Here is a 12,327-nt window from a genome sequence, read left to right as displayed (position 1 = left end):
CTCACACATTGCTGGCGGGACTGCAAATTGGTACAACCATTCTGGAAAGCAGTGTAGAGATTCCTCAGAAAACTTGGAAAGGAACCATTGACCCAGTTATCCCACTGGATACACCCAAAGGACTTAAAATCAGCATACTACAGTGACTCAACTACATCAATGTTCATAGCAGCTCAATTTGCAATAGCTAAATTATGGAACCGACCTAGGTGCCCTTCAACAGAATGAATAAAAAAATGTGGTATATATACACAATAGAATATTACTCAGCCATGAAGAAGAATGAGATTATGGTATTTGCCAGTAAATGGATGGAACTGAAGACTCTCATGCTAAGTGAAATAAGACAATCCCCAGAAAACAAAGGCCAAATGTTCTCTGATATACAGATACTAACTTCACAATAAGAAGGTGGGGTAGGGAAGAATAGAAGTACTTTGGATTAGAAAAAGGAGAATGAAAGGAAATGGGTAAAATGGGAATAGAAAAGATAGTAGAATGAATTGGACATTATTACCCTATGTGCATATGTGACTACACTACCAGTGTAATTCCACACATGTATAATGAGAAGAATGAGAAGGTATACTCCTATGTATGTGTGTCAAAATATGTTGTACTATCATGTATAACTAATTCTAATAACAAATTTTAAAAAAGAAAGTTCTTACAAATGGGAATACACAGTGCTTCTCATTCAGTGAATGACTTATTTCACTTTCCATAATGTTCTTTAAGTTCAGCTGTGTTGTTGTAACAGGCAGAATTTCCTCTTTTTAAAGGCCAATTAACTTTCTATTGTAGGTGTATGCCATATTTTCTGTCCATTTATTCATCAGTGTATATTTGTGCTGTTTCCATGCCTTAGCGACTGTGAATAATGCTTCAATGAACATGGAAGTGCAGATATCTAATATCTTGATTTAAAAATGTTTCATATGTATTTCCAGAAGTGGGGTTATTCATTCGTAAGGTAGCTTTACTTTTCATTCTTTTGGGAAACTTCCATTTTGTTTGCCATCCTGATTACACCTTTTTGCATTCCTACCAATGGTGTGCAAGTGTTGCAATTTCTCCACAGCCACAGCCTCACCAACACTCTTTTTTTTTTTCTTTCCTGATAATGGCCATCCTAACAAAATAACAAAAATGAGTTGATATCCCATTGTAGTTTTGTTGTGTATTTCCTTGTTGATTATTGATGATCACATTTTTATACACTTGTTGTCCATTTGTGTATCATATTTGGAGAAAGGTCTATTGAAGTCCTTTTCCCTTTATTTTTGCTTTTGAGTTATGGGAGCTGTTTATATGTCTTCTATATTAATCACTTATCAAATATGTGATCTTTTTCCAAAATTTTCTCACATATTATAGGAAGCCTTTTCATCCTGTTGGCATTTCACTTTGTTGTGCAGATACATATTAGTTTGATGTGGTCCCATTTGTCTATTTCTGGTTTTGCTGCCTGTGTCCTATCCAAGAAATTATTGCCAAGATCAATATCAAGCATCTTTCATTTCAAGTCTTTTGTTTGTCTTTAGTTAATTTAGAGTTGATTTTTGTATATGGTAGAAGAGTCCAATTTCATGCTTTTGCGTGTGAATATCTCGTTTTCTGAACACCTTTTATTGAAAAAAAGTACTCTTTCCTAACATTTTGTCAAAGATAAGTTATGCAAGTGTGGGTTTATTTCTGGGTTTTCTATTCTGTCCTATTTTTTTCAAAACATATATTTATATTTATACCAGTACCATACTTTTTAAATTCCTGTAGCTTTGAACACATTTTGAAATCAGGTCATGTGATTACTTCAACTCTCTTCTTCCTTTCCAAGATTATTTTAGTCTTCTTCCTCCTCCTCCTCATCCTCATTCTCCTCCTTTCTTCTTTTTGTCCAATAAGATTTTAGGACTTATATTTCTACTTCTTTAAAAGATGCAGTTGTGATGTTGTAACAGTATTAAATCTGTATATTATCTTGGCTACTATATTCATTTTAACAATATTAAGTCTTCCAATGAAGAAGCATGGGATGTCTTTCCATTTGTTTGTGTTATCTTTAGAGTTTTCATTAATGTTTGTAGCTTTCAGTGTAGAAGACTCTTGCTTTCTTGGTTAAGTTTATATATAAATATTTAAATCTTTTTGTTACTATTGCAAATGGGACTATCTTCTTAATTTCCTTTTTAAATAGTTGATTGCTAATATGTAAAAATGCATTAGATTTTTATATAGTGATTTTTGTATGTTGCAACTTTACTGAATTTTTTTACTGGCTTTATCAAGATTTTTGCAGAATGTTTATAAATTTCTGAAAAATTTATTTCATCTTTAATCTTAGCTTTATATATCAAGAAACTAGGAAGAGAAGTGGCTCAACTGAAAATTAATTGAAGAAAAAAAATAATTTAAAAAATTAGAGCAGAAATAAATGAAAGAAAAAATTTGAAAAAAGTGAGAGTTGGATTTTGAAAAGATAAACCTTTCTCTAAAGTTACTCAGAAAAAGAGAAAACACTCAAAATCAGTACTGAAAGACAAGGCATTGCAATTAATGGTACAGACATAGGAAGGATTGTAAAGCACTACTATGAACAACTACATGCCAACAAATTTTTTAATTTAGAAGTGATGGTACATCTCTTGAAATACACACTATCATAAGGAAGAAATAGAAACCGGAATAGATGAATAAAAATTATGGAGATTAAATCAGTAACTAAAAACCTTCTAACAATATAAAGCTCAAAACCAGATGGTTTCAATAGTGAATTTTATCAAATACTTAAAGAAGAATTAATCCCATTTCTCAAATAATTCCAAAAGGAAACATATCCAAACTTCTTGAAGTTGCCAATGAATTTTATAATCAAATTTAACAATTGATCAAACTTACACATGATAGACAATTATTTATTTATTTATTTATTTTAAATTTGTTTTAATTATTTACCCATGACAGTACAATGACCTTGACATATCATACTTTTGAATCACATGGGACACAATATCTCATTTTTCTGAGCATACAGAAATCTTAATATGCCTTTATGCTTCTAAGAAGAGAGACACGACCTTGAATTCTGAACATGCTTTAGGTTTCATGCACTTCTTATATTTCCTTTGTACAACAAGAATAGAATCAGATAAAGAAAATTTTGACATTCATGTAAACATAAACTTTTCAACAATAACAGCAACAACAACAAAAAACCTAGGTACTGGAAGATTCTCCTTAGGATATAGCAAAATTATTGAAGATCTGGTTATTTGGGTCTATTTGCGAGACAACTGTACATTATTACTTTGTATACTTTTGCTCGATTTTTGACTTTAAACAAATTTTTATTAGAAAGTGTTGTCACATAATTGGATATTTCTCTATTTAGTGCAAAATCATTCTTATGCTCTGTAGAGAACTTCTTAGCTGGTGATGGTAAGACTAAAATCCTGATTTTAGCAGAATAATAGCAGAAGTGCCTTAGTGACTTAAGCTGAGAGCAGTACATTGGTGAATGACTTTGTCTTTTCATTCACTGTGGCATCATTTGTCCCCCTGGCCTCAGCCCAGCTACTCCACTGGAAGTCTTACCAGTCATTCACTCAGTTTTCCATTTCATATCCACTAGTTGTGAAATCTTATTGCTCAGTGATTTCTTTAATGAGTTTTTTTTTTACTTGATATTTGTCATCTTTTCCTTTTAAAAGCATGATATCATCTGTAGTGACAAGGCCTCTTCAACTTTTCCTAAGTCACAAAGTTAAACATCTTTAATATTTAGGGTCAAACTCTTTTCTACAAACACTGTGACAGTAGCAAAGTCATATGTTGAAGTTGGTACTTTCTATTGTCACCACAATCTGAAGACCAACTTTTAGCCTTTTCAAAACAAGTGTACTTAGCTTCCCCTTCCATACCTTCAGTAATTATAAACAAGGGTTTACCATAAGTGCTGGCAATTTCAAGAGCAGCTACAATGGACTTCTCACGCAGTAGAACATGGGCATTCATGGACTCACATTTATGATTTTTGATGTAGTAATTATGTATAGAGAAATATAGACTCAATCAAACAGGACTTCAGTAACTTCTAATTTATCACTTAGTGTTTTACCATTCTTTACTGTGATGACACCCTTTCTTCCAGCCTTTTTCTTTGTGTTAGAAATGACATTGCCAATTTCTTTGCCTCTATTTGCAGAATTTAGAGTAACTTGAGCCATTTCTTCCAGGGTTGTCACAGGTTTAGACTGCTTCCTAAAATCAGCAATTATAAAATCAATATCTTACATCACACCTCTCCTAATATCCACTGGATTGGCTCCTTTGCTTCTTGAAGACTTCCTTGGCAATAGAGCATACCAAGATAGTAGCAGGCGTAGCGCCATTCCTGTCCTCTTCATTTGTGTTCTTGGCAATAGTCTTGAACAAGTTTAGCTCCAATTTTGTATTTATCCTTTGAATCAATTGCTTTAATCTGTTAACTTTGGGACTTCCCTACCTCCACTCAGTAATTGCTGTTCCTTCCTTTGACCTCATTGTAATAGCTACAGTATTGGCTAAAATGTCTACACTTTGAAGAATTAAGACTCAGGCATTAAATCTTTGATGTAAGTTTAACTGAGATGAGGAGCCAGTGCCCTGGACACTAGTCTCATCCGGTGATAGTAGATTATGGAAGTATTTCCATGCAACATGGATAAGGAGTTTTCAGAGCAGGCCATTGGCAGCAAGTAAGGCTGAAGGAATTTTTCTTAAATAATATTAAAGTACAAAAGAAGATACTTTATGCATGTTCTTAGAACATCTTAAACTTAAATATGCATCTGTACAAATTATGGTGAAATAGGTACATTTATATGATTATTTTCTATTAACAGTAAAACATTGGAAAGCCCATACTGTATCTGTGTATAATAACTTTGTGCTTTACATATCTGGTAAAATGTTGAACCTTTTAAAACAGAGTTTGAGAGTACTGACAGAAATTTATGGTCATGCCTTTGAAAAATAAAGGAAGATGGAGAAAATGACTCATCACATTGCTTCAAAGAGTGGATTTTTTATTATTGTTTTTATGATATCAGAGCAATGAGCTCCTGGATAAGAAGAGAGTGCTTTTATGAAAACCTTAAGTTATTGATTGGAGAGATAAACTCTACTGCTCCAAAGGGCCTTAAGGTAAAATATGAGGAGAAAGTAAAAAAAAAAAATACTGAGATGAAACAGTTTCATAAAATACAGTGGGATCTAGAGTACAGTATTAATATAGAGAAAAGAAAAATGATGGAAATATAGGAAAGTTCTCACCAAAAAAAGTATGGGACTTACTTAAAACTTTTAACATGGGCACGAACAAAACAGAAATATAAACATGGAGTATTTGAAATATGCCAGTGGATTTATACAATTTCCATAATATAGATACAGAAACAAAACTTCTTAAAAAATGTACAGGGTAGGTTTTACAGATGTAGCCTGGCATTATAAATGCCCATTTAAAATTTATCTTCTTTAATATCAGCTAGATGAGCACAAAAATCATACTCATTTAAAGATGGTGATTAATTAATTGTATCTTAATTCAAAAGTTGCATTTCTAAATAAAGGTAAATGGAGTAAGGCCATTTGTCATGGGTGAGCATGCTTCTAAAGAAATTCATGTGCTAATAATGTGTGTTCTTATTCAATTGGTCAGATAAGTGATTTTATTTTTCTAGCACTATTAAAAATTGAGCCAAGAAAATAAATAGCAATAATGAAAAATTCAGCTGACTATGTTATTATAAAATCTCATCAAAAAATTTTTTTTTGCATTTATTTCCTAATTTTTTTGAGAAGTTAAAATTTTCTCACGTGGGAGAGGTATCTCTTCCTCCTCCAGAGATGAGGAGTGAAGACACTGTTTAGCTTTGTGTGAGTTTTGGAGGTCATCACAATGACTACAGAGGGTGAATAGCAAACAGCGTACACAGGCCAAGAAAGCAAACTATCTTCTGGAGCCCAGAAAAGTTCCTCACGGCAAAGATCAATTGCCCAAGCAAATTACCAGGAGTGACTTTGCTGATAACAAGAGCAAACAAATTCTAACTGCATACTTGATTTGGATCATGGAGAAAGCACTGTTATGTGAAAGATACCATACTTTTTTTTTTGGAATGGTGGATAGCATTTCTTTTTTTTTAATTTTTTAATTTGTTTTAATTAGTTAGTTATATATTAGTTATATATGACAGTAGAATGCATTTATGCACTTTGATATATCAAATATAGATGGGATATATCTTCTCATGTTTCTGAGTATACATGTTCTAGAATCATACTAGTCATGTAGTCACATATATACATACAGTAATAATGTCTATTTCATTCTACTATCTTTCCTAGCCATACAGCCCCTCCCCTCCCCTCCCATCACTTTCCTCTACCTAATCTAAGGGAATGCTAATCTTCCCTAGTGCCCCCCCACACCTTATTGTGAATTAGCATTCGCATATTAGAGAAAACATTCGGCCTTTAGTTTTGTGGGATTGGCTTATTTTGCTTAACATGATATTCTCCAGCTCCATCCATTTACCAGCAAATGCAATAGTTTTATTCTTCTTTGTAGCTGAGTAATAGTCCATTGAGTATATATATCACATTTTCTTTATCCATTCATCTATTGAGGGACACCTAGGTTGATTCCATAGTCTAGCTATTGTGAAGTCTAGTCTAGTCCAGCTAATATAGATGTGGTGGCATCATTACAGTATGCTGATTTTAAATCCTTTGGATATAAACCAAGGAATGGGATAGCTGGGTCAAATGGTAGTTCCATTCCCAGTTTTCTGAGGAATCTCTATACTGCTTTCCACAATGGTTGCACCTATTTGCAGTCCCACCAGCAATGTATGAGTGTTAATTCTGCCTACCCAGGAGCATGGGAGATCTTTCCATCTTCTGAGTTTTCTTCAATTGCTTTCTTTAATGTTCTGTAGGTTTCATTGTATAGGTCTTTCACCTCTTTTATTAAATTTATTCCCAGTTATTTTATTTTATTTTGAGGCTATCATGAATGGGTAGTTTTTCTAATTTCACTTTCAGTGGATTCATCGTTGATGTATAGGAATGTGTTTGATTTGTATTTTGATTTTATATCCTGCTACTTTGCTGAATTAATTTATTAGTTCTAGAAGTTTTCTGGTGGAATTTTTTGGATTTTCTAGATATAGAATCATGTCATCAGCAAACACTGATGTTTGAGTTCTTCTTTACCTGTTTGTATCCCTTTATTTTCTTTTTTTAGAGTTTCAAGGATGATGTTGAATAGAAGTGGTGAAAGAGGATATCTTTGTCTTGTTTCAGTTTTTAGAGGGGATACTTTTAATTTTTCTCCATTTAGAATAAGGTTGCCCTTGGATTTAGCATATACAGTTTTTTACAATGTTGAGGTATGTTTCTACTACCCCTAGTTTTTCTAGTGTTTTGAACATAAAGGTGTGCTATGTTTTGTCAAATGCTTTTTCTGTATCTATTGAGATTATCATATTACTCTTGTTTTAAAGTCTATTAATATGATTAATTACGTTTTTAGATTTCCATATGTTGAACCAACCCTACATCCCTGGGATGAACCCCACTTGGGTTTTTGCACTATCTTTTTAGTATGTTTTTGTATGCAATTTCTCTGAATTTTATTGAGAATTTTTTGCATCTATATTCATCAGGAATATTGGTCTGAAGTTTTCTTTCCTTGATGTGACTTTGTCTGGTTTTGGTATCAGGGTGATGTTAGCCTCATAGAATGAATTTGAAAGGGTTCCCTCCTTTTCTGTTTCATGGAATACTTTGAAGAGTATTGGTGTTAATTCTTCTTTGAAAGTCTTGTAGAACTCAGCTGAGAATCCATTTGGTCCAGGGCTTTTCTTGGTTAGTAGGCGTTTTCTATTTCATTACTTGAAACTGATCTGTTTAAATCATGTATCACCACCCCATTTAGTTTGGGTAGGTCATATGTCTCTATAAATTTGAAGATGTCTTTGACATTTTCTATTTTATACAAAATGAAAAAGGAAATATCACAATGCTCTCATCTGAAATACAGAAGATAATTAGAAACTATTTTGAAAATTTATACTCTAATAAAATAAAAAACACTTTTTAAGTCAACAATAACCATAGAATAAGATGTAAAACCCTAGGAATGAGAAAAAGGGCAATTCAAAAAAAAATTAGAGAAATCCAAGATAGAGAACTATTTTAGAGAATCTCTAAAGTCACAAAGGTCACAACTGATGGAATGTCACAAAAGTTTGTCCAGTACAAACACTTACAATTCTTTCGTGCTCTTGGACAGAAAACTATATTTGCTCTCCCTTCCTTGTTTTCCTTATTTCTGTGTTATCCATTTCAGGGAGAAGGCTGCTTTGTCCATCTGGCATTCTTTCCCTTATCTCTCTGGCTCTAACTCAAATGTCACTTTTCTTGCTAAAAAACATCTCTCTTCTTTCAAGTAAATTATTTCCTTTATCATAAGTTACCTAATAATTTTCATAGATCACCAAAAGCTTTGGCTAAATCCTTTCTAATGAATCAATGCTGATTTATGCAACAGGTATACTTTCTGTCTAAAATGGTTCACGCTCATTACTAGGCACTGAGCATATGGCAGACTCGGACCCTGTTGTCATGAGACTTACCCTTTATTTGGGAAAAAAGAGATGCTAACTGCATAACTAAAACCAACATTAGTGAGGGTTATCATAGAGGTCCTGTAAAACCAATGTAATTCCACTTAATCTAGCAAGCAAGAAAGGACAATCTATGTAATTAACTGATATTAAACTGAGAACTGATGGATAATGTGATGTTAGCCAAGTAAATAGAGAAGAATCTGCCAGGCAGACTGATTAGCAGATTGAGGAGGCCCAGAGGAGAGAGTGGCATGCACTACAGGAACTGATGGAAGTTCCAGCAGAGGGGCTGGAAACAGAGATGACATGAATGGAGGGTCACAGGACTGAAGCAGAACTGAGACTAGGGCACAAAGGGACCCCTTACACCTGAGGAAATTTGAGTTCGTCCAAAGTCCATGAGATGACATTGAGAGATTTTATAAAGAGCACTATCATATTCATGTCTATGATATAGGAAGATCATTCTTGTCCTATTATGAATTATTGATTTGTTTTTATTTGCTACTCATGAGGTTTTCCATAGTACATATCTTCTATTATGTCAAATATTTATTAAGGAGAAGGAGAACGTCTCAACTATGTTTCTATTCCCAACTTCACACACTTCAAGATTTGTCTATTTTTGAAGAATTGGTTTTTGTTTTTGTTTTCTTTTTGGTACCAAGGATTGAACTCAGGGGTACTTAATCACTGAACCACATCCCTAGTCCCCCATTTTTTAAAAATTTTATTTAGAGACTAGGTATTGCTGAGATGCTTAGGGCCTCACAAGTTGCTGAGGCTGGCTTTGAACTCTCAATTTTTCTGCCTCAGCTTCCCTAGGCCCAGAGATTACAGGCATGCACCACCACACCAGGCTAAAGATACTTTTGATTGTGGTGAAATGCATGTGACAGGAACTTTGATAATTTCAACCACATTAAAGAATTGTATTCTGTGGCAGTTAGCAAGGAATCTTTCTCTTGGGAAAAAAAATAAAAACAACTACCTTTTATTTTTCAGGTCCAACTATTGGCAAATAGAAAGTTTTACCTGTCAAGCCTCAAGGAAAAAGGCTGCTTTTCCCCCAGCCAATTTAGGGCACCATTAGTTCACTGCTATCTCTTAAGGGAGCTGCAGTCAAGGACGCAGTCTCCCTTGGCCACCACATACTTCAGCATATCTGTATGCCTGGTCCAGATGCCTTTATTCAGAAGCCTTTTTATGGAGTCCTTTAGCAGAGGTCCTCCTCAGGCAGAGGGAAAATCGAAGAAATTGTTCTCCTCTGATTTAGTATGTGGCACTTTTCTTCTTTTAGTTTTTCTCCCATTGTCTCTCTGGGTCTCTGGGTTCTTAAAACTGCAGGAGCTTTATATTGGGCCCCAAGGAGGAAAGGCTGTGAAATGAGCCTCAGGTCTAAACTGATCCATCCAACCCTGTTACAGCAATATTATATGGGAAGAATGGAGCAGGGTGGAAGCTGATTTCATTGGGTTAGGCTCTCTCTTAAATTATCTGAGATTTACTGGCCTATTTCAGGTTATCTTTATCAGCCTATCCAACACCTTGAATCTCTAGCTAAGCTCCTAACGGTAACTCCCCAATGTTGTGCAACCATCACCCTATCTAGCCCCAGAATATTCTCATCACTCCAAAGAGACACAATACTGGAATGAACATTCCTTAAGAAGTGGACATGTGGGAGGGGTGGTCATAAGATATCTGTAGCATTATATAACACAAATTTAGTTTTAATTAATTTAATTTCTATTGAGGAAATTAAAATACTACATTCAGAGCTATAACAGGAAATGTATTAAGGTCTTAGACCAAAATTATATTCAGATATTTAAAGAGCTATTTGCTATGTGGACTTCCTGTGTCTATTTAAATCTAAGGGATAGAACAGAAATTAAGAATTAAAAGAAATTTTCTAAATTTTTATCATTTTTTGGGGGGGATACCAGTGATTGATCTCAGGGGCACTTGACCCATCCCCACCCCTATTATGTATTTTATTTAGAGACAGGGTCTCACTGAATTGCTTATTAGCACCTTGCTTTTGCTGAGGCTGGCTTTGAACTCTTGATTGCCCTGCCTTAGCTTCCTGAGCCATTGGTATTACAGGCATGCACCACCACACCTGACCTAAATTTTTATCTTTTTGATACTGGAAAATGAACATGGGAATCAGAATTATATGAGATTTTTCTCTACCTGATGGAAAATTGAATTGGGTGATACCAATTTTCACTTGCAGATAATGATCATTAAATTAATTTCCCTATCAATACAGAATATTCTAGAGGTCAATATTAAAAACAATGTCACTAAGACAAAAACTATTTTTGCATATTCCTAATAATTTTATTTTAATATTTCTATCTATATATACATTCATCTTTGACTCAATTAATTTGTGTCCTGCCAGGAATCACAAACAACAGGTGTATGTCACATAGAAGGAATTTAATACATAAGTTGATTACATAGATGATGCTGAAAATCTGAAAGAGCAAATGGAAAGTTATGAAATAATCCAAAATGTAGGAATCCACTACTATTATTATTATTCCTGAAGAAACAGTAAAGAAAGAGGTGGTGTTACCAGAACAAAAAGACTCAGATTTGATTGATTTGTATTATTACAACCTGTAGATTATGTGGGAATGAATTCTAAGGATGTTTTTTGAAAGTACAGAACGTATTATTTGAGTGGAGCCAAATTTGTTGATATGGCTACACTCAGATGTTCTGCCTTTAATATGTTAAACCTGCTCTAATAATTTGTTGACTGAAGTCTGTGTTTCATGGTTGCCAATTGTAAGGCTAAAATACCAGAAATTATCTTACATAACCTACAGGGGGAAAAAATCCAAAATCTTAGGAAAAGAGGAATGTTGTAATAGATGTATCATATGCCACCTGCTCCCTCATAATATACCATAAGAGGTTGGAGAGAACATCCTCTTCCCTAAGGCACTAGTAATTCATGACTGAATAGAAAGGACCACATCAGGGAAATGCTCTGCAGCAGCAGTTTACTACAGACTGGGAGAATAGGAAGGTCCTCTACCAACAGGGGCTTCCTTTCCATTTCTACTGTGAAGATAATAGACCCTAGAAAGCACCAAAATGACAAAGCAGAAGGAAATCTGTTCTATACTGGGCAGCAGAAACAAAAGTGATAACCGATATGCTTTGAGGGATCTTTGATAGATGCTAATTAATTACAGAATCTTAAGAGTGCAGTAGATTGGCAGTTCATTAAAGTATCACTTGATCCACTTTACATAAATGTTTTATTTGTAAAACAGAATATTTATTTGGATCAACATTGGACAAAGATTCTGACTCAGTTTTCAATTTATTTGAAGGGTATGCCAGAGTTTCTTTAAAAATATTAATTATAAATATTTCAACCTTTATAAAAAATTCATTCTTTTTGTGTATGTATGTTTACTGGACATGATAAAAAAAAGCCCTTTGGTAGATTTCTAGATATTGAATCTGGTTTGACACCAGGATTTGGATACCAAAATTAACATTATGGTTTATTGGTCAAGTTGGGAATTATGGAAGTCAGTTCAAAAAGGCAGCTTTGACCCAAGTTCATCTCTAAATGTGTTCAGTGCATCTGCATAAAACCTGTAGCTGTGGACTTAGT

At 34.0% G+C, this 12,327-nt stretch overlaps 1 pseudogene; it reads right to left on the bottom strand.

Annotated features, from left to right (window-relative positions):
- Window positions 1-3,605: 3,605 nt before the first annotated feature.
- On the bottom strand, window positions 3,606-4,727 carry LOC101972949 (60 kDa heat shock protein, mitochondrial pseudogene; annotated as a pseudogene).
- Window positions 4,728-12,327: the final 7,600 nt, after the last annotated feature.

Source organism: Ictidomys tridecemlineatus, chromosome 6 (assembly GCF_052094955.1).
Source record: "Ictidomys tridecemlineatus isolate mIctTri1 chromosome 6, mIctTri1.hap1, whole genome shotgun sequence".
Lineage (NCBI taxonomy): Eukaryota > Metazoa > Chordata > Mammalia > Rodentia > Sciuridae > Ictidomys > Ictidomys tridecemlineatus.
The sequence above is the reverse complement of the archived record's forward strand: the minus strand, read 5'-3'. Positions and strand labels throughout refer to the sequence as shown.